The 25,249-nt window shown below is 40.7% G+C and overlaps 1 protein-coding gene across 7 annotated transcripts in view; it reads left to right on the forward strand.

Moving 5' to 3' along the window:
- The window catches only part of PHACTR1 (phosphatase and actin regulator 1), a 537,076-nt gene that overhangs the window by 219,727 nt on the left and 292,100 nt on the right, over positions 1-25,249 (forward strand). Inside the window, exon 1 of one of the 7 annotated variants that reach the window (XM_045847183.1) lies at positions 19,274-19,588. The exons of 5 other annotated variants lie outside the window; for them this stretch is intronic. The gene's annotated coding sequence lies outside the window, so the exon portion shown is untranslated. Of the gene's footprint in view, positions 1-19,273; positions 19,589-19,968; positions 20,056-25,249 lie in introns of those variants that run through there. One more of the 7 variants, XM_045847184.1, reaches the window with a different exon arrangement.

Consider the following 25,249-nt stretch of genomic DNA (forward strand, 5'->3'; position numbering starts at 1 on the left):
ATGATATTCTTGAGTGATTTTTAAGTGATCAGCCTGAACCAAGACTGCTCCTTCATTCTAGCTTGTCTGAAGTAATACTTTGAACTTTCTGTAAATGTCTTTGTGGCTCTTCTTGGCTGAGTAATCATTGTTTTAAGATGTTAATGCAAATGACAGCATCTTTTGAGTAACCAGCATAACTATCGTCTCCTTTTAATGTTTTTACACTGCTTTTTTTAAAGAAAAGATTTTATCCCCAAATACTGCAAATAAAAGACTTTTTAATCTGTTGGTTAAACCTAATGCTCCCCTTGAACAGAGGATTTTTTTGTATGTCTGGAGACTCTCTTTGGGGACGACACAAAAAGAGAAGTGCCAGAGAGCTGACAATCAGTCCTCAAACAATTACTCTACTATTTGGTAACCACTGTGTTTGTCTGTGTTGTTATAACAGCATGTGTACATCAGCATTGCCAGGCGGGCAATGCTTCCCTTCAGCATTTGCTTGTTCCCTAGATGAGGACCGTAGGTGGTGAGTCACTGCAAAGAAAGGCACAGGGGATAAGAGCTGGGACTCTAACTGGTTGGAAAGGGTGGAAACAAATGTCAATTCAAGGCCAGCTGGCCGGTAACTAGGTATGAGAATGGATGCATCAGTACCTTAACCATAAAAGTTTGAGCTGTGTCCTGAGTTGAGAAAGGTGATGAAAAGGACTATCATGTAGGCAATTGTATTAGTTCAGGTGAAGGCTATGCTGTTCTGACAAAGAAACCCCAGAAGATGGTGGTTCAAACAATATAGAAGTGTGTTTTTCTCTAACAACAGCCTAGAAAGAGTGGTCCTGGGGTGGTGGAGCAACTTTGCTAACTTCCACGTGGCTTCCAGGATTGTCCCAGCCATTGTTGCTTCTCAGAGGGTGGGAAGGGGAGAAAGATTTGGGAAGCACCTTTCTTTTTAAAGATGATCTAAAAGCCACATACATTACTTTGGCTCATCTCCTTTTAGCCTGACTTTAGTCCCCTGGTCAAATCCAACTGCATGGAATGTCGGCAGATTTTGAGTACGATGGCCATATATGTTTATCTAAACTCAGGGGAAGGCCTCTTCCTAAAAAGAGGGTGTCAGCAGTCTCTTCATGGCAAGCTAATGTAAATGTCCAGGGACCCAAAATAAATGTAAGAGCATACTGAAAGTGTAGTCTAAGTAAGCATATACCATAATGTTATGCATATTGTAAACAAGGAGTACATAATTAAAGGCTGGGTTGTGGGTGAATGTGTGAAGGGATGATTGAAATGGAAGTGGTCGTGTCAGCGTCAGAGCCTTCAATTAAATAAGGCAAAAATCACAAAGCAGATTTTCACACAAATGGATTCACAAAAGCACAAAGACCTAGGAATGTGCACCCTGCCTGGCAAAAGGCTCAGTATACGTTACCAATAGCTACAATCGAGTATGAACAAAATACACCCTGGTTTAGAGAATAAATAAGAACCTAAAGTATGATATAAATAGTGATGTTGCAATACAGATGTTCAGACGAAGGAAAGGGAACATCTCAGCTACTGATTTATTATTTATGGCATGCGTGAGTTTGTGCATGAATGTGTAGAGGTGGGTAACTCTGTGCGCGTGCGCCTGTGTGTGTTTGGGTTTGGGAGTGATTTGATAGGGGACCATGGGTACCTTTCCTGGGACTGAAACAGAACTTAGGACCCTGGCTTCCTCATTTTGTTTCTATCTGACCACAAAGCCCTAAGGACAAGCTCTATTCGATGTTTGGCCAGCGCTCATGGTGGCTGCCAGCCTACGTGCTTTTGTGTGACATGAAATAAGGTCCTGAAAAAACCTGTTTGGCCTGTGCACAAGCTGGACACTCACCCCATGACCATGAGATATATTTGCTCATTTTGCCTGAAAAAAGATCATTCCTAACATCCTCACAACCTGCTCAACTTCCTTATTCAATGGGAGCTTTTGATCAGGTGGCAGTGCCCGATGACTTCAGATTGAGCATCAACAAAAACAAGACAGGCAGTCTTTTTGCCCCTTGAAAAGCTATGAACATTTGTAGCAACGAAAGCATGTTGATGTAGCCACAAACAAAACAAAACAAAACAACCCAGCCAAACCCCTCATGTGCCTTTAGGACTTTAGGAAGAATCTCATCTTTTTACTTCAAAATAGTCTGAAAGAACTTTCCATAGCCAGTCTCTCTTTATTCAAAATTAAAGTAATGGATCTGGAACTACTCAAGCCACCTATCTGCTTATATTTACATGGTATAATAATAATTGTAATATTAATTGATTAATTTAGCCCAAGGCACTCAGTGTCTGCACATAAAATTAGAATGTAATTGCAACAATAAAGAGATCAAATGAGATAATTAAAACACAAATGATGACAAATGCTAACTCAGGAAGTCTTTTGTATGCACTGAAACTGAGCTACTTACTTAATAAAGCATTATCTGCAGATTCCTAAGGAAAGGTTCAGAAAGAAAAAATTCAGTGTTCTGTTTACACACAGATACCAAATTCAAGTGCTCACATGAGGATGGATTGCAGTGCAATGGTGGGTCTTGCACATATTTCATAGAGCATTGTTTGGATGCAGCTTCAAAGAAGACATTACACTGAACTGGCATCTGTGCCTTTCACATCTCTCCTGAAGCTACAAACTTGAAGAAATAACACCTACAGGATATATGGCAGTAGAAGGACAAGACAGGAACATGGAAGCAAGTCAAGAAAAATCCTTTGAGGTTTAGATTTCTACTTTTTATTTATAAAATTAAGAAGAAGGAAAAAGACAGTCTGGGCAGATTTGAGCTACCTAAACCAGAATACATTGGCTGCACTTTGAAGGGACAGTGGAGGGCTGGGTGATTTTGTGCCTTGGTCTCAATGTTTGTTCAACTTCTCTTCTCGTTGACTATAAAAGAAACAGCCTAAAGGTAAATCACATCAAAGCCATCATGTTCACAACATTCTAAACTGTAAGTTTTCTATTCTTCATCATTTTAGCAATAGTCTCAAGCCCTCACTTATTGTTTCAAATACTTATTTAGCCTATCCAATCTCTTAATTCTGCAGAATCAGGAATGAAAGGGGATTGGGACTTAACTGATTTCACTAATTTCAGGTCTTCTTCCTGCCCAGCCACCTCTGTGTGTTGGCTGAGCTGCACAGAATCAGAAGGAACTATAAACCTCCACATGCGACCAGCGATGACGATGACAAAGACAGCACCACATGCTACCACTGTACTGCCACCAGCCCCAAGGAAGGTTCTTGGAGATGACACAGTTGTTCACTTATTCAATACATTTATTCAGTTACATTCATATTAGTGAACCAAAGTCCCTGGTCTCAGGGAGCTTAAGCTCCAGGGGAGGAAGACGGAGTAAGCAAATAAACAAGTCAAAGTGCACTATAATATAGAAGTCAGATGGTGGTAACTGCTAGGACACAAAGTAAATCTGGGGAATGGTCCAAGGAGTGGCTGGGGTAGGGGTACTCTTTCAGAATGTGGCCGGGAAGTAGCTCCCAGACAGGGGGCTAAGCGGAGGTTTGAGAGGCTGCATTAATGTGCCTTGCTTTAATAGTCCTTAAATAGACTAATGACCTCAAATCTTATGGGAATGAGATGCAAAAGATAAAATGGAATCCTTTTTCAGTGGTTCTAGGAAAATAATAACAGCTAGTTCTTATTAAGCACCTTGCAAGTATTAAGTCATTTAATCTTCATGGTAAATTTGTGAGGTAAAAATTATCATCACTCTCCTTTTTCCATGAAGTTAATAACACACCAAAGTTTACACAGCTAGTGGATATTGAGGCTAGGTTTCAATTCCAGGCCTCCTGCAGTTTTGGGGTTTTTTTGGGGGGGAGAAGAAGGAGGGTGTTTTTATTCACTTCCTGTGTGGGAAAGAGTCTTCACTTGCAGAATGATGATTCATTCAAACTACCTCTGTCTCCCTTTAAGTTAAAATGTGTCATTTAAATATACACAAAGATGCCAGGGGCAGATGAAGGGATGACTCCAACTTCCAGAAATCTCCTCCTTGCTGCATACCCACTCCACAGTGGTGGGGCAGGTGGGGGACGGTCGATAGCACTCCCCGTCCTGGAGGTGGAGGAGGGCTTTGCAGTCCCCTCTAAACCACCCCCTACCCCCAACCCCTGCCTCCACCAGAGGCTTTACCATCCTGCATCTGGGAGCTGGTGGTAGTGCTGGGACCCCAGTCCCAGCCACCCAGGGACCACAGACAGAGTTGGTTTTCATTTTTAGAACAGCTGTATTGAAGTATAATTGATATACAATAAACTGCATATAAAGTGTACAATTTGAGCCCTGGCTAGTATAGCTCAGTGGATTGAATGCTGATCTGCAAAGCAAAGGATCACCAGTTTGATTCCCAGTCAGGGCACATGCCTGGGTTGCAGGCCAGGTCCCCACTAGAGAGTGTGGAAGAGGCAACCACCCATTGATATTTCTCTCCCTTTCTTTCTCTTTCCCTTTCCCTCTCCTTAAAAATAAGTAAATAAAATCTTTAAAACATAATAAATAAAGTGTACAATTTGAGAACATGTAACATACATATATAGTCACGAAACTGTCACTATAATCAAGATAATAAACCAGTGCCATGCTCCCAAAATTTTCCTGCGCTGCCTTCTAATGTCCTTCATCTTCACACAACCACTGCCCTGCCTCCTGCCACTATTAACAACCTTGCATTTTCTACAGTTTTGTATAAATGGACTCATACAGTATGAACACTTTTTTTGTTTGGTTTCTTTCACTCAGCATATTCTCAGATCCACCTACAATGTTGCATCAGCAGTCCAGCCCTTCTCATTTCCACAGTGCTCCATGGTATGGATGCGCCAGTTTGTCCACTCACCGATCAGTGGGTACGAGGGCTGTTGATGGCCAGTTTGGGGCTGTTACGAATTAAGCTGCCATGAACATTCCTGTATAAATCTATGTATTAGGATCACACTCTTAATTGTTACATAATACTGCTTCTCATATATACATATATACATATGTACATATATATGTACATATATATGTATACGTATGCATATACATATATGTATATTTAGCATAGAAGCTGCATTTTGTGATGAAATCACTCTAAACTAGAACCAAGATACTAGATTCCAAAAGCTGAGATCCCTCCCTAGTCCAAGGATAATGAGTCACCATTGAAAACAACAGCCATAAAGCCTTTAGTTCAGATGTCTTATTTTCTGTGTAATCTAAGAGAGGTTGCCTTAGATAACCCAGCATGAGAACCCCTGGTTTGCACTCTCCCTCCTGCACTTACGAACAGCATGTAATCCCTTGTCCTCTCCAGAACTCTTTCCTCACCAGTCTCAATCACAGCCAGTACTCAGGCTGATTCATGGCCTGTACTCACTGGAGGAAAGCTGTAGATTAGCCAAGTGCATTGTATACTTGTGCCACTCTGCTCCTCTTTATTGCTACACCCTCTGGTCACCAGGATCCTAGCATCTCAGAGCTGCATGCAGCCTAAGAAAGCATTTAGAAAACCCAAGTTTAGGGAGCCAGGGGGTGGCCCGGGTGCCCTGGCGAGTTCCTGGCAGAAGGGAACTCAAATCCAGGTTTCCTGCTGTCTGGGCCCGAACTTTTTCTACTATGCCAAACTGCTGTTTGTTAATTGTTCAAGTTTTACATCAAGCAAATGTACTGAATTAAATGAGTGCATTCTTTCCATGGTGTAATGAGTCAGAGTGGCAATCACTTGTCCCAAAATGTTTACTATACAGTTTGTGATCAAATTGCTGATGCTGAAGTCCCCAGAACACAGAGTCACCTCACTAGACAGATAAATGCTGCAAGAAAGGAGAGAGTTCTGGGGGGAGAGAAGCTGTAGTAAGAGAGACAAACAAATGATTTCCTCCTCCCTGCTGTTAGTTTAAGTCGTAATTACCCAAAAGTTAAAAATAAAACCTGAACAGCATCACTGTCTCCACCGCACAACAGCAACGGCATGCCCCGTTGCACCAGCTCACATCACACACTCAACAACTGACGTTGGGGTTTGGCTAATTAAGGAGTGATTCTCGGTACATGAATCCTACCACAATTAAATACCTCGTGGTGTAGGATGGAATTGTTAAGTCCCCTTAAAGCACCTTTCCATCTTTTGGTATTAAAAGATTAATTTCTTACGTGTAAGCACGGTTGTAAGAGGTTTGTGTGTTAACTGAGAGCCTCAATATATTGACTCTTCTGCAAAACAACTTAAATAACAGGGTAATAAGCTGGAGGAGTTTCTGTTTAGAAGGGTGAGATATTCAGTAAACATAAAATCACTTTCTAGATGGCTGACCAGAGCTCAGTTTAGAATTCATAATGCACATGAAACCCTGAATGGAAGGGGCGTGAGAGCTCGCAGAGCTTTGTTGGCTGGCAGCTCTGTGTTGCCAGGAATGGACTGTAATGCACGTTTCCAGCCTCCCTGGGTCATGCCCTTCCTACAGCTTATCCTGGCTCTGCCACATAAAAAGCAAACAGGTTGGAGGTTTTTGTGCTCATGGACATGTTTAATGAAGCTCTAAGTGTTACACTGATTTATACCATCTACATTTCTCAGCCTCTCATGAATAGATCAATTCCAATGTTTTAACAGGCTTGCTTCTCAATATGTATCAGTTGAACATAGGCATTTGCTGTCTTTTCATTGCAAATGCAAACACAGAAAGTAGGGACACACTGAAATGATTGTCACTCCTTCACTGAAGACAGTGGTGGCTTCAAAACATCTATATAGATTAGCCTTAGGAATTTCGTAGGATTTAAAGAGGTGTTTGCACAGTGAGGATATAGTTTTCACTTTGATGTTATGTTTATTGGGCTTCCTATGGCACCAGCTCATGTGAGGAATTATTTGCTAAGGGCCAAGTTCACAGCCAAGGCCACTCACCCATCCCAATTCACCTACAGAATATCCTTGGGTCCCAGTACATTCCAAGAAACCTTCAGCTGAAGAATGGCTTAAATAGACCAGCATAAATGACCCTTTAAGAAGTAGCCCCAGAGTAGTAGCAAATTAATGACAAATATTTGATACCTACCTTGCCTCCTACGTCTTGTCTATAGCTTGGCCCACTGCATGCGGCACTCTTAATGGCTATTTTTTATGGGATAAATCACCCCTGTAAATTAGGTCAAAGGTCCCCCATGCAAATTAGAACTGTGAACACAAGCAAGTAGAAAGCCAAGGCATAGCATAGTTGACTGCTCCTTCTCACACCACTTCCTGTCTCTGCACTTGAATCTGACTCTTACCTAAAATGGGTGGGGGCTAAAAATCCTTTAAGCATAACACTGAGATTCTGGGAAGTTGCAGAGTTGTTAATTATGTTGGGACAGGAGAGCCACCAACAGGTATGAGTTAGGGATACAGCATTATGAGAACCCAGGGCAGAGTAGAAGGCAAGAACAAGTATACAAACAAAGGCATATACAATCTGATGTTTATAAAGCTGAAGGCATGCACTAGCATGGAAAATTATGCAAAGTAGACTGAAATCTTAGCATGCAGAGTTGCAATCAAAATACCACAGGTGAACCTGAATGAATACAAATAAATCTCATACAGTTAGAGAATTCTGAGATATTCCCTTTTGCAGAAGCTCCTCCCCAAGGTATAAACAACTATGGATAGGAAACATGACATTCATAAATTTGCCCAGGCTGTCCATCGCTGACATCACCTGCAAAGTGATTCAGTGAAAAGCACCCATGTATGAATCACTGTCTCTGTGCATGGACACGGGCTCTAATCCACATCCTGTCTCCTGCTCACCCTCAGGAGATGGGATACTCTAACACATAAGCAACAACAAAAAACAAGGAAGAAAGAATGGCAGAAACAACAAATTTTATGTGGTATATTTTACCCCAATTTTTAAAAAAGCATTATAGATCTGTGGTAAGGTGTCCTATGAGGCATTTTTAGGGGTTCATAGATATGCAAGACACATTCTATATCTTCAAAGAATTTAGAAATGCAGTGTCTGATAGAATTTAAAGGTACATGCCTTTCCTGCTTTTCCATGCCCAGGAAGGTGTCTCTGCTTTCATGACAAAAGGTGGATTCAATCAAATAATGTTTAATTACTGGTGCTTTAATTGATACATATCAATTTGTGATGATTTATAGAGACTGTAAAACATTTAAGAATTCATAAAATCTGAATGGTACTTATCCAGTCCTTTTCTATTTGAGATTCTATTTAGGATTGAATTTATGATACTGTAAATCTTTATACCTTGTATGTATCTAGCCTTTGAATTATTTTGCTTTTGTTGGAACAACAGAAAAATGTCTGATAAAAGATGACTTTTCTCCATATTTAGATCCTAGGTCATTTTATGGATTATTAACTTTGCCAAACTGCATGTGGGATTAATTGAAAACAATTGCAATGTTCTCACTACATAGCACTACTTCCTTCTGTTAATTAAGAGATATTACCCTCTCTTCTATAGATGACAAAGTGATGGCTCTTCTTTTATTACCAGAGGGCAGCCATGGGGGGAAAAAGCAGGATTTACAGTATATCGAGAATTAGGGCTACAATAGAGGAATCTCAGCATGGTGGCTAAAGGGAAAGATGTTGATCCCAACTTCTAGGCACATAGGTACACTCAGTTCTGTCTAGTTCCATCTGCCCAACTACAGTTTTGCTCCTCTATTTGTTAGATGACAAAAGCAAGTCACCTAAGAATGGAAAACATGTTAAAGAGGATTAAATAACAATAGAGTTAATTAAGAAAATCATCTAACCATTTGCAATTATATATCTATATTTAATTCTTTAATTAAAAAATAAATTCAAAATAAAATTAGTAAACCAACATCCACATACATTTATAACAATAAACATAAAAAAACAACTCCCTTGTTTAGACTTGAGTGCTGGGGATGGTGTGTGCATGTTGGCGGGTGCGTAGTTCTCTGTGCTTCAACAGACACATACTTTCTTTCCACAATAATAGTGTGATCAAATTAATATAGGGGAAGTAGCAATTCAACAAACATTTTTTAAACATTCAGATAAGGTAGGATAACAGATGAAGATTCTGGAGAGGAGGTGGAAGGGTGACTAGTTGCTCAGCCATCCTGTGCTCTCTCTCATTTCGGGGCTTTCACACAAGCAGGTGGCCCTGCCTATATCACTCCTTCCCTCTCCTCTCCTAACTTCCCTCTGGCAAACTCCCACTTCTCCTTCAGGTCCTCATATAAAGCCAGTTCCTCTAGGAAGCCCTCCCTAACAATTCCCCCAACCTAAGTCCCATTACAACGCACTGATTTCCCCTAATGACAGCTCCTACCACACTATGTGGTTGTCGCATGTTTACTTACATGACCTTCAGGCAAAACTATAAGCTTCACAACAGCACAGACTATGTCCATCTCACCTTCTATTTTTCCCTCAGTACATTCTCCAATGCCTAGCATGGTGTTAAATAAATATTTGCAATTAAATGCATAATGGACATATAAAGAAAAAATTAATGAAGAGGATTTGAATAATTCAGTGTTTCCCAAAATAGTTAATAAACTATAGTGCTTATGGTTTTCAGAAAAAAAAAACAGTGTTAAGAAAATATTAGATTAAACAAAGCTAACCAGGTTTATGTGTTATTTAAGGACTTCTCAGGGCACTTGAAATGCTAATATGCATGTAACCTCCAAGGGGAGAGAGGAATCTGTTATACAGTACCACCCAGAACTCTTGGCCAGAGCTCCTTTCCTCCAGTAGAGCATTTCCAAAGCTCAGTATTCTGAGGAGCAACAACGGGAAATGCAGCAAAAGATAGAAAATAAGGGAAGTGCATTGCCTGATGAGAAGATAGGTAGGGAAAAATGAAAACTGTATGGAATACCAAGAGATATGTTATAGCAGAAATGTAGTCATCAAGGAAGGATCAGTGAGAGAAAAGGCAAGAATACAGCACAATGCCAGGAAGAACTTCAAATCCTGTGCTATGCCTTGAACTTTATGCTATAGGGCAGTAATGCCAATCTTTGAGAAGTGTCATAGACTAGCCTGGCATTAGGAAAATAGTTCTGGTAACAGTGTAGAAACCAAAGCTCAGAGAGACAAACGGTTTGCAAAGGGAGACCAGTGGGTTATTGTGATAGTTCTAGTGAGAGAGGATAAATACGTCAATTAGAGAAATTGCAATTGATATAGAAGTAAAGGCTTCTGGTTTAAGAATCAGATAAATGGGGAAAAGAAAAAGAGACAAGTACAATTGGTTGTTGGTTGGGTGGTTAGTTAGTTGGTTGGTTGGTTGGTTGGTTGGTTGGTTGGTTGGTTTAAAAGTATCTTAGAGTAAGCAGTGTTGTGGAAGCCAAGAAAAGAATTGCAGTGGGGTGTTCGACAGGACAGAGGGCTTAGAGGTCTTGAAAGACTTTATATACAGTGCAATCAGGCTGGTGGACTTTTAATGTCAGTCCCCTAGATCATTAATACAACTTTATAATAATTCCAACTTTTAAATGAAGAAGAATTTTCTGTAACTTACCAAATGGCCAGGTAAGTTCTTTTGGACTGGATGCTAACTATGGCACTTTCTGCTATACTATTTAGATAAGACATTTTGCATCACCCAACACCTAGCTGTGGCTTCCCTAGTATCACCTAAAGAAAGAACTATTCTTGTTTTTTTTAATTCTTTGATGACACTAGTTGCCTTGTGATATTCTTATCAGTTAATGCTTACTGTATTGGTTTCTGTAGAAGAGGGATAAAAAAGACATGGAAAAGCAATTTTTTAAATTTTTGAATGAGGGATGAAAACAATGACTTGGGAAAAACAAAAGTAGTGAGACTGAAATATAATTAGAATAATTAGAAAAATCCTTTAATGGCACAAACGTGGGAGCCAGATACTTCTGGGTCTAGTGGCTACACGTTATATGACATTTGGGGAAAGAAACATACACATGGCCGGATGCTGTGATGAGCACCCTCTTTATGTTAATTTATTTCATCCTCACAACAACCCTAAGGAAAGAATGGGGATCAAAAAAAGTTTAAGCCATTCAAATATGTAGTAAGTGACAGAGTCAGATTCAAACTCAGGGTTACTTGATGATGACAGAGCCATTCACCAGTCTGAAAATTCATGAGGACAGAAATCACATCGGCTTTGCTCACATTTGTATGTCCAGAGCCGGGCACACAGGAAGCTGTTAATAACTATTTGTTGAATGACCAAATGAATACATGAATGAGTAAGTGAATGAATGATTAAACTACAATATAATTTTACCTTTTTTGAACCTTAATTTTCTCTTCCATTGGCTTAATGTAGGTATTCAAAGGCTGAACTGAATAGCCCAACAGACCTAGGAATAGAGAGTTCTGCATCCTTAGTTAAAACAGATTTTCTGTTCCAGAGCATTTGGCCATTAACAGGTAATGGTAAGTGAAGCAGTTGAGAATATTGAGGGGTAAAGTGATAACTGATTGTAGGTGAGCTGTACAAAGCAGGTAAGATTGATTGACTGTTTGAAACAGTTCCTCATTACTGTAACATTAGCATAAAGGCTGAGAAATGCAGTTCTATAGACAGATTATGGGTTGAAGGGGAAAGTGTCTATAAGGAAGAAAGTGTGATTAATGAAAGAAAGGGGTGTATTCCAACCAGCTCTAACGCCTTAGGAGCAAAGCCCATCATACTGATTACAGAATAGGTTTGTTGGTGGTGGTGGCGCTAGTGTCAGCATCAGTAGTGATGAGGATGATGGCAAACAATATTTAAGACGTGTCTACTCTGTGCATTTTGATGCTAAGTTCTTAACCTGAACTACCTCATTTATCCTGACAATAATTCCATGAACTCAGCATTATTTTTATCAGCTTTTCAGACATGTGGCCTTCTTAAAGGTCACATAGCTAAAGTACCTAATAGGGTCAGTTTAAACCCTGGTCCTCCCTGGTATCAGGGCCTGTGCTTTGAACCCTATGTTATTTTGCTCTATAGAGTATGATGGAGGCCATATTTCTCTGCCAATTAGCTTTTGTTGTGTGTTCATTAGCTGCATTTCATTAACATCATTCTCAAGTTCAGGAAGGGCTCAGCTGGGAGATTCTGGTTTTAGTTCAGTCCCTGACTGTGGGAGGCAGTAGGGTTGGAGAATCTGGGAACTCTCTATGATCTTTCCACATGGACTAGGTTGGGTTTCCTCATAGCATGGCGGTTTCAATGATGTCAATTGCTTACCTTCAGCTGAATGCTTCAAGAGCAAGTATTCCAAGTAATAAGGCATCAGATGATATTGCCGTTTACCACTTTGCCTCTGTAGCCACACAGCATTACAAACATGTTCCAAGGCCACCCAGGTTCAGAGGGAGAGAAATTAGATGCCAAAACTTATTATGGGAATGGCAAAGTTCTAGAAGGGCTGGTGAGATGGGAGATACAGTTATGTCGATCTTTGAAAAATATAATCTGCACCATGGAGCTTTGGAGACAAGAGGAGGTGGGAGGGAAGACATCCACCAGTGACACTTACCATTTGCTGAAGGTCTCATTTAACTTCCTCCAAAGAACTTTATTAAAAGGATTTTTAACTTCTTTCCATTCATACATGAAAATACCTACCTGGACAAGGTCTTTCCATAACTGCTCTATGCCAGGCCCCTTGAAAGATTTACAAATGTCATTTTAGACTCCCCTCCCCAATCTCCATTTTATTGTTAACAGCATTTCCTACAGAAACAGAGGGAAAACAATCTACCTCCTGTGAGAAGGTGGCAGAACTAGAATTCAATCCCAAGTTTCTCTCCACCTCCTTCAGGTGGCCCTACAGAAGGACCATTGTGTATCTCACCTCACCATTTGTATCTTTCTTGGACCTTAGTCCTGTTTAGATGCAGATCAACACATAAATTCCACACGGTGGTTCAGAGAGAATTAAAGGAAGCAACTCAACTGCCTACCTCTCTGGGAAACTATTTTTCCCCATTGTTCTCCCAAAGTAAAGCTATCACATAGACATTACGCTGAGCTGGCCAAAAATGCAATTTGAAAAATAGCTTTTGAGATTGGCCGTGGCATCAACTTGGCAGGGGGGGAGGTCTGAACTGCTCTGTTATAGATTATGCTGGAGGTCTCGGATCTTTTTCCTCTCAGGCTCTGCCTTCCTTCTGGGAAGCTCTGTGTGAAGCAGACCCTTTGCTCTGAACAACAGCCCTTTGACCTCATACCTTTCTTGTTATGGGTATTGCAGGCCTTCCAAGAGAAAGCAGAAACAGGCTGGCTTAAGTTTAGCAACCTGGTGAGCTTAATATAGCTTTGGCAAGAAATCTCGATACAAAGAACCTCAGTTAGTCGGCCAAGAATAGCAAGGGATAAAATAAACTCATTTTAAAAATAATAAATGGAAAGGGAGAGGAAAAGAGAAGAGGGAAGAAAGAAGAATAAAAATAAAGAAAGGAGGGGTGGACAAAGGAAAGAAGGAAAAAAGAAAGGAAGAAAATACAAAGGTTGTGGAAATCAAAAGGTTCACCATCTTAGTATGTGTCAACAGCAAGCTGAGTAGAAAGAAGGTGGTGGGAGACACAGGCACCGGCATCACTTGAGCTTCCTAATCCCATCTCCAACACTTTATTATTATCATGTAATATCTAATAACACTTAGTATTAAGAAGAAACATTTTTTGTTAATTGACACAGACATTTGCTAATAACTCTGCCAAGCACTTTATAGACATGACCTCATGTAGTGCTCACAATATTGTCCTCCCCTTTCTACAGATGAGGAAACTGAGGCTTCCAGTGGGTGAGAGCCTTGACCAGCAGAGACAGCTCTGCTATGTGAGGTATTGTAAATCCAGCAGGGAGTGCCTGCTGGATTTACAAGGGCTGATCCCCACGAGCATAGAGTTCTTCCAGAATTAAGTCAAAGAGAGTTAAGCTTTCCCAAGACCCAGCTATTCTTTTAGTCCTGAGCCAGGTCTCCTAGCACAACCCTCCTCCACGTCTGTGGCTGTCCCAGGCTCCAGAGTTTTCAGAAACTGTCCGTTTTTCTGTTGACACTAAGGCGACCATGGGATTTATGTAGGTGAAATTACATGTTTATTACATGAAGCACTAGGTTCTTCATTTCATTTAAATGAATATTTATTAATCCCTTACTACATACAATGCCATTGGTTTAGTGGTGTTGTAGAAACAAAGTTAAAAAAATTAATAAACTTGAGCAACTGGCAAACTAGTGGGAAAACAACTTGTACATTGTACTAGAACCACTGAGTGCAATTCCTGGGCACCTCTGAGCAAGCCTTTCTCTGGTCCCTCCACTTAAATAAATAAATAAAATTTAAAAATGAAAAAAAAAAGCTTATTTTTAGAGCAGATTGAGGCTCACAGCAAAATTGATCAGAAAGTACCAAGAGTTCCTATATACTCCCTCTCCCTCCCCCACCTCCCCATACAGCATCTCCCACTGTCAGCATCCACCACCGGGCACTACACTGGTTACAGCCGGTGAATCTACATTGACACATCACTATCACACAAGCCCATAGTTTAGCTAAAGGTTCACTCTTGATGTATATTCTCCTTTTTCTTAATCCTCACGTGACAATATGTTATTGATTTTAGAGAGAGAAAGCAGCGAGAGAGAGAAACATCAATCAGTTGCCTCCTGTATGCACCCTGACCGGGGATCAAACATGCAGCCTAGGCATGTGCCCTGACCAGAGGGAGATCGAACCAAAACCTTTTTGGTGTGTGGGACAATGTTCCAGCCAACTGAGCCACCCAGCTTGATGTTGTACATTCTTTAAGTTCAGGCAAATGTATGCTGATGTGTAGCAACCACTATAGATAGCATCATACAGAGTAGCTTCACTGCCCTAAAAATCCTCTGTGCTCCACGTACTCACCCCTCTCTCCCTTCAACTCCTGACACCACTGATTTTTTTACTGCCACTATAATTTTGTCTTTTGCAGAATGTCGTATATTTGGAATCATACAGTATGATTCTTTCACTCAGCTTCTTTCACTTAATAATAGAAATTTAAGTTTCTTTCACGTCTTTTCATGGTTACATAGCTCATTTCCTTTGGCGCTGAATAATACTCCATTTCATGGATGTACCACAGTTTATTTACCCATGTGCCAATTTCTGTGCAGACATACATTTTCCGTCCATTCAGGTAAATACCAAAGAGTGTAACTTCAGGATTGGATGGCAAAAGTAGTTTCAGTTTTATAAGAAATTATCTACCAAACTGTCTTCTAAAGTGTCTGCACCATCTTGCACCCCCATCAGCAATGAATGGGAGCTCCTGTGGCTCCACATCCTTGTCAGTCTATGGTGGTGATCACTCTACTTTTTGAAGTTCTACTAAACCAAGCTCTGTGGAAATGACTGGAGAGCCAAAAAGGACTGAGCAGAAAACGAAACGTCACACCCTGCGATGTTCATGTGGCAGGGTTTCTCTCACCCTTCTCCCAAACCACCACACTCTTGCTCTGCACAAAATACTATTCTGTTAGGTTTTCTATTTTCCCAGGCCACTGAGAATTAGAGGTGTTAAAGAGACAAAGTTACTAAAACAATAAAACAAAAGACACCTGCGCTAGTCTGTTAACAAGTGAGTTAACAAACAAGTATGACATCCTGCATTCTGGAGGCATAGCTAACTACACATCAGCTCATCATCACAGGCATCACAGAGATGACGTAAAACACCCATTGAAAGAAGGAAATGGTGCTGAAAATATTGCAGGGCACACTTTGTAAAGTATATGGTTGTCTAACCATGATGCTGTATACCTGAAACTAGTACAAAATGATATTGAATGTAAACTGTAAGTGAAAAATAAAATTTAAATTAAAAAAGAAGGAATGAAATGATATTAAAGACACCATGGCTATTAAAATCTAAGGATATTGTAGGTTCCTTAACCTGCAGATTTGTTGTTGGAATTCTGCAAAATGTATGTAAAATGTTTAACACAGTATCGGGCACATAGTAGTGCTAATAAACATTGGCTGCTGTGCAGTGGTGGTGTTGGTGATGATGATAATAACATACCAAGTGGTTAGACAGTTGGATGAGGGAGAAACGGAAAGGAATGGATATTGGAATTCCTCAGGCATTTGTGGACAGCCTACTATTTCCAAATGTGAATTCAAAGGTAAATGGTATGAGGTTCCTGTTCTTGAGGAAGTTCTTGTCTACATATCATATAATTATAATAGAAAATGATAAATGTTGTAACACATCAGTTTACAAAAGTGGTGTGATAACAGATGAGAGGACTGTTAATTTTGACTGCAAGCTACAGTAAATATTTGGGCTAGGAAGGATTTTGCTGTTTGGTGGAGGGTAAGCATTTTAAGGAAGGACATTCCAGGCAAAGGAAGCAGACTTTAAACAAAGACATGAAGTCATGGAAATCATGTCACAGTCAAGTGTGAAGACCTGGGTAAAATTCTAAAAATGCATACCCAGGAGATGGGCCAGAAAGCGACCCAGAGGCCTCTTCAGGTTTGCCTGGTGGATCACACCAGAGTACGCCTAGCGGATCATGGCAGAGGGTTTTATTTGAAAGTCAGCATGTTCCTATTAGCTTTAAGCTGAGAAGCTACATAATTAAATGTCTACTTTCAATGCATGCTCACACTGAAGACTGGGTGGAGAATGAACTTGAATGGGTAGACAGTGGAGTCAGGGAGACTCGACAGGGGTTCTTGAGATCATCTGGGTTGTAGCAGAGGCCCTGGGTCTTGAGAAAAGGTGACCGGTAGACTTGAGGAGACTTTGTGGTCTATCAGATGAACTTTAAGGAGAAGGCAGAGTGAGGGCATGTAGAAATTACAATCAAGCATGACTCAGATTCCTAACTTGGGTGACTGGGGCAACCCAAGGAAGGAACTTGCCACAAACCAGAGATTTATTTTGAATCTTCACAATTCTCTGGTGGCATGAAAGGGGTTGAATTCTTAACACCATTTTGATTCTAAACTTATTTGATATTTTTTTGCTCCATTCAAGAAAATGCTACTTGAATTATGCAGTAAGGCTAGAATCAAATGAATGCCAGTTATTTATCTAAAACTTCCAAGTAGAGATAGACAAATACACTCAAAAATGTTCAAACCAAAAATGATCAAATATAGTCTGGGGCTGACCCACCTAGTGTGGAAGTCACATAAGGCTATTAATATAAGGCATATAAGGTACATGATATGTAGCTACTCCTAATTGGGATGTGATGTAGGTATAAATTTCAGAGGTTTAGAATAAAGAAAATAATACAAAATATGTTGTTAATAATTTTTGCATTGATTACATATGGAAATATTTTGGATACGTTGGATTAAATAGAATGTATTACCAAAATTAATTTCACCAGGGTATTTTTTCTTTTTTTAATGCAACTATCAGAAAATTTAAAATTATATGTGTGGCTCACATTGTATTTCTATTGGTCTAGGAAATTCAAGTTTTGCAATGTCAGTATTTGATGACTGTGTATAGGCCAAGGTTGTATTTTGTATTATTGCTTTTCTTCCTGTTACTGAGGAAGGTCTCAACACCTGATGTTTTCTAATATCTTCTACTATCCTTATCTCATTAAGAAAGTAGTTGCCATAGCAACTGCCACAACACATTGTATTTACTACACTTGGAGGGAAAGATTATAAACAGTCTTTCACTCAGGTTTACACATTTATAATTTTTTATGTGTATCTGGGTCTCCCTTTGCAAAGCAGAGCACTGAGAGTAGGAGACATGGCTTCTAATGTCTGCCTGTTCTGCTGGCTTCCTTGGGTTGGTATGAAGACAATAGTAACTATCTCGCAGCCCTTCAGTGGGATATGTGGATAGTTGCAAAATATTTTGAAAGTTATTCTTAGGGCTCTGTATCAATCTAATGTCACACCGGTTACTGCAGTAATGGCACCTAATACTACTTACAATGCTGGAGACAGGCAGGAAGGACCAGGAAGTTTCCTTTGGTGGATATGGGGGCGGGGAATGCAGAAGAAAGAAAGGGGGTCAGACTGGGAAAAACCAAAAGAAGGTTGATCGGTATTCGAATTTGTTCCCACAGATTTCAGTAGTCTTCTTTGATACTTCCCATATTCAGCCACAAGGCTCCACTGGCTGGGAGCCCCGGAGCCCAGAGTCCCCTCTGCATACAGTTCCTGGCTCTGACGCGGAAAAGTGAACGGGCTGGCATTTTTCATGTTGATCATCATGTTTCACAATGCTTTAAATCTTATGCTCATTTATGCCATCTAAGTGTCTGCAAGGGCCTGTCATTCATGGGTCAGTGCTGTTTTAACATGCTTGTCCCTCAGTATACATCATTTGGATAGATATGGCAGAAGCTGAGACAGTGAAGTTGGGAGAGACTTAATTCTTATTACCTTCACCCAGGACAGTGGTGACTTCAAAATATCCCCATGAATTGGCTTCAGGGATTTCAATGTGCTTAAATTAGAGGCTGGAGGCTTGCCCTTTAAGAGGTGTTTGCATAGCAGGTATGCAGTTTTTAGTTGGATGTTATGCGTGTTTGAGGTAGTTGGAGAGGGTTAATGGGGACCCAGGTCAGAGTAGAGGGGTTGGCTAAAGACCCCTCCATCCAAGCTACCCCTTTGGCATTTCACAGTACTTAGATGTGTGGCAAAAGTAATAAATAGTCTATGTGTTAGATTTTGTTGGCACATGTGTTTGTAAATCAATGTGAGGCTTTTCAACTAATGATGTACACTATCATTTGAAAATTCGTTCAGTGATTTGTCTGACCTATGGACAGTCACCCTAAGAGAAAATCAAGAAACTGCTAAGTTACATCATGAGATGTTACATCTTGAGAAACCTCTGCTAACTCAGCACTAGCATTTAGGAGGTCTTCAACCCCAAAAGAATCAAACCAAAGGGAAATGAAAACACACTGCAAAAATTCAACACTTCCCCTCCAAGTTTCAAGAAAGATTAACTGTCATTGTTTGCATTTCTTTTGTTTTTGTTTATGTTTGAGTGTCTCCCTTTCTGCCTCTCCCTCCACTCAGGTGGAGCAGGGAGGGGCAGGGAAGGGAGAAGGGGAGTGTGGCTTTCTGATCAGAACTCAAATAGCACAGTTTGAATTATATAATGGAGCTGCTGTGAGTCAGGTGACAGGCTCACTGAGTAATTCCCTGCAGAAGGAGACAAACTGCATGTTAAAAAGCTCAACAAATACTCCAAAAAGAAAAAGGAAAAATAAAGAAAGGAAGGAAGGAAGAAAAAGCAACCCAGGCTTTGAGTTAGATACTTCCAAGCTGCGGTTTCCTCTGACTCCTCTCTAGGCTGAAACAGCTGTGGGGGTGGGTTGGCAGACTCCGAAGAGTCTGAGGACTTGCAGAGGCTACAGAGGGCCAAGTGCAGGTCGGGGGTCTGCTTTGGATCATCTGCTTACTTTCTGTTTCATTTCGAAAATGTTCCCTGCTTCCGAATCTGATTGCCTCCAAGGTCAAGTAAATCGCATGACTCCTTGGAGACTCCAGCCAGGCTTTTAAGAACTGAGGTTTTGTGGAGGTAAGCAGGGGTCCGTTTTCGCAGGCTGGGGGCTGCTGCCTGGGAGTGGTCTGGGTGTGTGCAGGGAGGGCCAGCAGGAGTCTGCCAACTTGTTCTGGAATCTGAATGAGCCTGGAGAAACCATCTGAAAAGGGGGTTTCAGTTAGGAAAGGGACAAATGGACCCTTCCTGCCTAGATGGGTGGCCACCCAATCCATGATGAGTTGTTGACCCCTTCCCTGCCCCACTCCATCCTGGGTAGGAGCTGGCAGCAGTCAGGGGATTGGCACGGGCTGGCTGGGGCAGGAAGGGAGGCGCAGGGGCTGCCTGGCACCGAGGGCTGTATGGGCGTGTGTAGCATGTGTATTTCAGAGCCCACACTTGAGGAGACTGTTGCTCAGTCTAAGAAAGCAGTTTTTGGAGAGCCAGAAAACAGAGCCGGGGAGGTGGCTCTGTGTGTGAGCAGAGAACTTTGGGAAATCTGTAAGGTAGGCATTTGAGACTTAAGTAATTTTATTGCTTTTTGTGTGTTTGTTAATTGGATCTGTATTGGTTTTATATTTTGTTCGGTTTAGGGAATTTTTCCTTTATGGAGTTGCCAGTGTTAGCGGGTTTGTTTTTACAAGCCTGGTGTAGGTTCCTAGGATGTGTTGGAATTCACTGGTGCTGTGCAGCTGCCTGGAAGTCAGAGGAGGTGGATAGGGAAATGGTGGTGTTTTTCCGATCAGGAAGATTCACTTGCAAATCTCACTGGAATGGAGACTTGCTGGGAGTCCTGGACACCCACTGAGGCAGGTAGCTGAGTAACCTCTGGAAGTTTCTGACTTAAAGAGGCAGGAAAGGAAAAATCAAATCAGCAATTTATATTCTGGGGGAGGTGGGCATGGGGAGAAGTTGTTGATAAAAAAATAAAGAAAGATAACTGGAAAAATGAAAGGATTAAATAAAGGAATAGGTTTGGTGGGATTCCATCCCAGACTGTAGCATTTTAAGATAAGATTCAGCATGGAGATAAAAGTCAATATGGGAGCTATTAACAGTTCACTGAGCATGAATAAGAAATGCTACAATGGGTCTCTCTCTCTCTTTTTTTTTAACGGACTCCTAGACAACCTGAGAAATAGGCAAGGTTTTAGTTTGCCAGAGTTTATTTTAGTTGCTATTCCTTTCTGGCCACATGAGGTGCTCTAAACAAAATATGGTGATACTAGAAATAGGCCTAGAATGAGACAGTCAAGTGTTCACTGCCCCTTACTCCTTCCCTGCCTTACTCCCATTTTGGAGCGAATTATATGAGTTCAATGTGTCTAATATAAACAACTCTGTAGAGTGGTACAATTATCACTGCAGGGGATATTTAGATATCAGAATAAAAATTATCTTGAGTCAGTGGTTCTTGTCTTTGAAAGCACGGACCACATTTGGAAATTGAAAAGTCTACTGTGGCCTCATCACCCTCATCTCTTCTGATGCTCAACAAACAAAACTAAACAATGACCACAGAGCCACAAAGCATGACATAATGAGATTTCTAATTAAAGTATACATTTGAAATATATAGTATGATACTATAAATACTCATAATATTAGAGAACAACTTATGGAGCCCCTTTTGCAGGCCATGAAATTCCTTCAGAAAGCACTGCTTAAATAATATCAGCACAATGAATCCCTTTTATCCAGATTTCCATCCACCGAAACTTGCTGGAAAGCTGCATTTCTGCACTTCAGTAATGCGATGAGGTCTGAGATTCATAAGAATGACCACTGTACGCTACAAGATCCATAAGTGTCTTCTAAATAACAGAGATTGCACATGCTCTGAATAGTTTGGAGTACACTGCCTCATACTCCCATTCTCTGGGATATGGTAATCTTCCTAAATCATGCTGCCCACATTGTCCACCCCAAGAACCAGTGATCTTACAAAGGATTCTTGTATTACTTTCCATCTGAGGGACAGTCTTGGAAAATGCAGTTGTTTAGATGTCCATTCCCGGGGCAGTTCGATAGTTTATGGGACAACAGATCAGCAGATATGAAATAAGACAAATTGTGAAAATCCAGTCCTCATAGAAATACAGATACCTTGGTTAAAAGCATAAATCTTTATATTCAACTGACTTGAGTTTGCATTTCCATTCTGCCACCTAGTCAGTGAGTGACACTGGAGGCAAGTTTCCTGATCTTTCTGAGGTTCGGTTTCTTTACCTGTAAAATTGGATAGTAACAGTACTAACCTCATAGATCATATAGGAAGTAAATAAAATACTGTATGAATAGAACAGCACATAGTACAGTGTCTGGTATAACTAGCACCTAATAAATGTACCTGCTATTATTATTGTTATTTATGGGACCCAGTGACCACAAAGTACTTGAAATACCAGTCATTTATTTTCTTTACTCTACCAGAGGGTAAAGAATAAGTTGTGGAAATTCAGATCAACATGTGTGATCATCAAAATGTTCTGAAATTAAGTCATGAGTATCTCTATTATGCTTTACGAGGAGACATCATTGTCCCTATATTTTGGATAGAAGAGGTCATTGAACTGGTTTAAGCCACAAGATATCAGTAGCAGCAGCAGGTTGGGGAATATGTGTCTGCAGACTCCCTGCCCCCTGACCCCTGGATCACACTGCTCCTGTTGACCCTGCTGGGGAACCACACCAGGGCTGGCCCAACAAAAACAGAGTAGCCTTTGTCTCCAGAGAGCCTCAAACACTTTCCCACGGATGTAGTCTTGGTTTGGCAGGCTTGATTTCTCCTATTTCAGCCCGGCTATAAGTTATAGCTCCGAATCTGCTGGACTCAGGCTGCAGGTGTTTGCTCGCTTGGCCAGCTCATGCCGACAGGTGAGTGTGGTCACGACATCCAGTTCCAAGCTTCTGCTGGACAACATAGTGTCTGCTACCTTTGTCTAGCCTCCTAAGGACTGCATTTTTATTTTCTCCTTGTAGTCTCCTAACATGACGACTTCATTCATCCCATAAAGCAAACTCCCAACCATTGACAGTAAGTCCTCACTTGATGTTATCCATAGATTCTCTGACTTTAAGCAAAACAACGTATAACAAAGCCAGTTTTACAACAGGCTTGTTGATATAAATAAGAATTAAGTTCCTATGGCATCTCATCAATGTTATAATGAAATGATGTTGAACTAAATAATGTTATTTGAGGACCTGCTCTAACATAAAGTTGGAGACACTCATATAATTAACCTAAAGGGCAAAAAGTCAAAAAGCCTTTACTTTTTTATATTACTCTATCAGTAATGTAGCCTCCTGTGTGCAGAATCCACAGTTACAGGGCAGGGGCTAAGAAAAGGAATTTCATATAAGGTTTTCCAGGTAGAGCCTTGGCTTATCAAGGAAACTAACTGAGTCAAAAGTCCTCCCTGGGACTGGTCATCCAATGGCAAACTGACAAATAGTGGAGTGCCTTCTTCTAAGAAACCCACCACAAGGAGAGCACCAAAGTCTAAAATTATAAGAAACAGAAAAAAACCCTCAGAATTATTGGGAAAAAAGACACACAACTCAAAAATAAAGAAGCAAATTTGGAAATGCAAAAACACCCTAAACTTGGAAATATGTATGATAAAGCTTAAGGAGAAAGAAAAAGGAAAGAACTGAGAAACAGCAGGGAGAGTGGGAATGAAAGTCTTAGCTATAAGTTCAGTGCTATTCCCTGGGCAAATCATTCAGTTGAGTCCATTTCCTCATTTATAAAATGATTAAAATAATTCTCGCCCTGCTCCCAGGATTACTGAAAGGAACAAATGAGATACTGTGTCAAATCTGAAGAGATGACAAGAACCTTAGATGACAAGAACTTCAGATTATGCCCCTCAACAATGTTGGGAACATGATCTGCACCTGGAACCGTCAAACAGGCATTAATAACTACATAGGATTAAAGGAAATTGACCCCCCAAAAGCAAGAAAGAATGTGTGTATTACTAAGAAACAGGATTTTCTTTTTCATGATAGGGATGAAAATCACTTTGGATAAGTCATAGCTAATGATTAGTTTGCTAGGGTTGCCATAACAAAACACCATGAGATGGGGCCTTAAACAACAGAAATTTATTTTCTTATGGCTCTGGAGTCTGGAAGTCCAAGGTCAAGGTGTCTGCAGAGTTGGTTCCCCCTGTGGTCTCTTTCATTGGTTTGTGATACCCTCCATCTCACCCTGTCCTCATGTGCTCTTTCCTCTGCATGTGCACATCCCTGGTGTCTCTTCCTCTTGTTATAAAAACACCAGTCCTATTGGATTAGGGCCCCATCATCAGACCTTGTTTAACTTTGATTACCTTCTTATAGGCCCTATCTTCAATACTGTCACATTTTAAGGGACTAGGAGTAGTGGCTTCAATGTAAGAATTTTGGGAAAGCACAATTCAGCACATACCTTCTATTTATTAAACTCATGAAAAGATACATTCTTGTTTTAGGAATTTATTGGGTCTGGAAAGAAAAATAATATTGCCAAACTGCCATGGCAATATTATTAACAAACGATTGAAGGTAGCCTGATAGGCCTGGTCCAAGATTCAGGAGAAACTTGGTTTCCTGGCATATTTCAACTAAGAGAGAAAGTGAGGAACTTGTTTTTTTTTTAACTTTTATCTGGGTACTCTGTCAAAGAATTAGCAGACTAACCTTAGCAAGGTTGCATCTCCTTGGTGACAGCTATTCTTGAAGGATGGATTTAATTAACATGGTTTGGAGGTCAAAAGGATCATGGAATTTCATTGGCTAATTTCCCACTTCCTTTCAATATTCTGTCTCTTAAAGGAGGTGGAGGATTGACCCTATCATCTGGGTCCCTGCCATATTTGGCGTGACCATACATGCTTTTCACCATGTCTTCAGACTGTTCCAAACTCTTCCTGTTCTCGTGCAGTATGAACAGTGGCATTCAGTGACACGATTACCAGAAATACGCACACATGTACACACATGAGCACACACCTTTATTTACTCCTGAAACAAAATTTGTGGGAAGAGAGGAAGATGATTTGGTAAGTGATATTTATGTATCACTTTCTAAATTTTGGATCTTTGATTTCAGAGAGAGAGATACAAGGCCCAGCCTGTGGCTGAGATGTCCCCACAAATACGGGAAGCAGAGGGGAACCAGCACCTACACTAAATTCACAGACATGAAAGGCATGAAAGAGAAAGTGACAATGGGAGGAGCAGGTGAATGCAGTTGTACACAGAGAAGGGCCAGCGTGCTTGCTGCCTTCCTCGGCCTCTCCCTGCTTGCAGTTGCGCCTGTAGGTAGACCATTCGAGTTCCCGTAGAGACATCCCAGCTCCCTGTAGCAGTCTGGATGCTAGGTCCAAACAGGAAACATGGGGACCTCATGCAAGCTAAGATATGTGCCTTGATTTTCTTTTTAAAACAACTGATGGTGGTAAAGAAATTATATTGGGAGGAACAATTGAAGAAGCACATATTTACTAACTTTAAAATACCCTGTCATGCCCTTTTTTATCACAAATAAGGTATGCCTCCAATGAACAAGAGGAAAGAATCAGTTTCCCAGGCCTCATGATCCTACATCCTGATCCTTCTTCTGGTGTGGTTTCACTACAAACAAGAACACGCTCCCTTATTGGCAGATGGTTTTCCCCTTAGGATGTCAAACTCATTTTCACCAGGGGC

This window comes from Phyllostomus hastatus, unplaced genomic scaffold, assembly GCF_019186645.2.
Source record: "Phyllostomus hastatus isolate PE091 unplaced genomic scaffold, TTU_PhHast_1.1 phas_contig_524, whole genome shotgun sequence".
NCBI classification, from domain to species: Eukaryota; Metazoa; Chordata; class Mammalia; order Chiroptera; family Phyllostomidae; genus Phyllostomus; species Phyllostomus hastatus.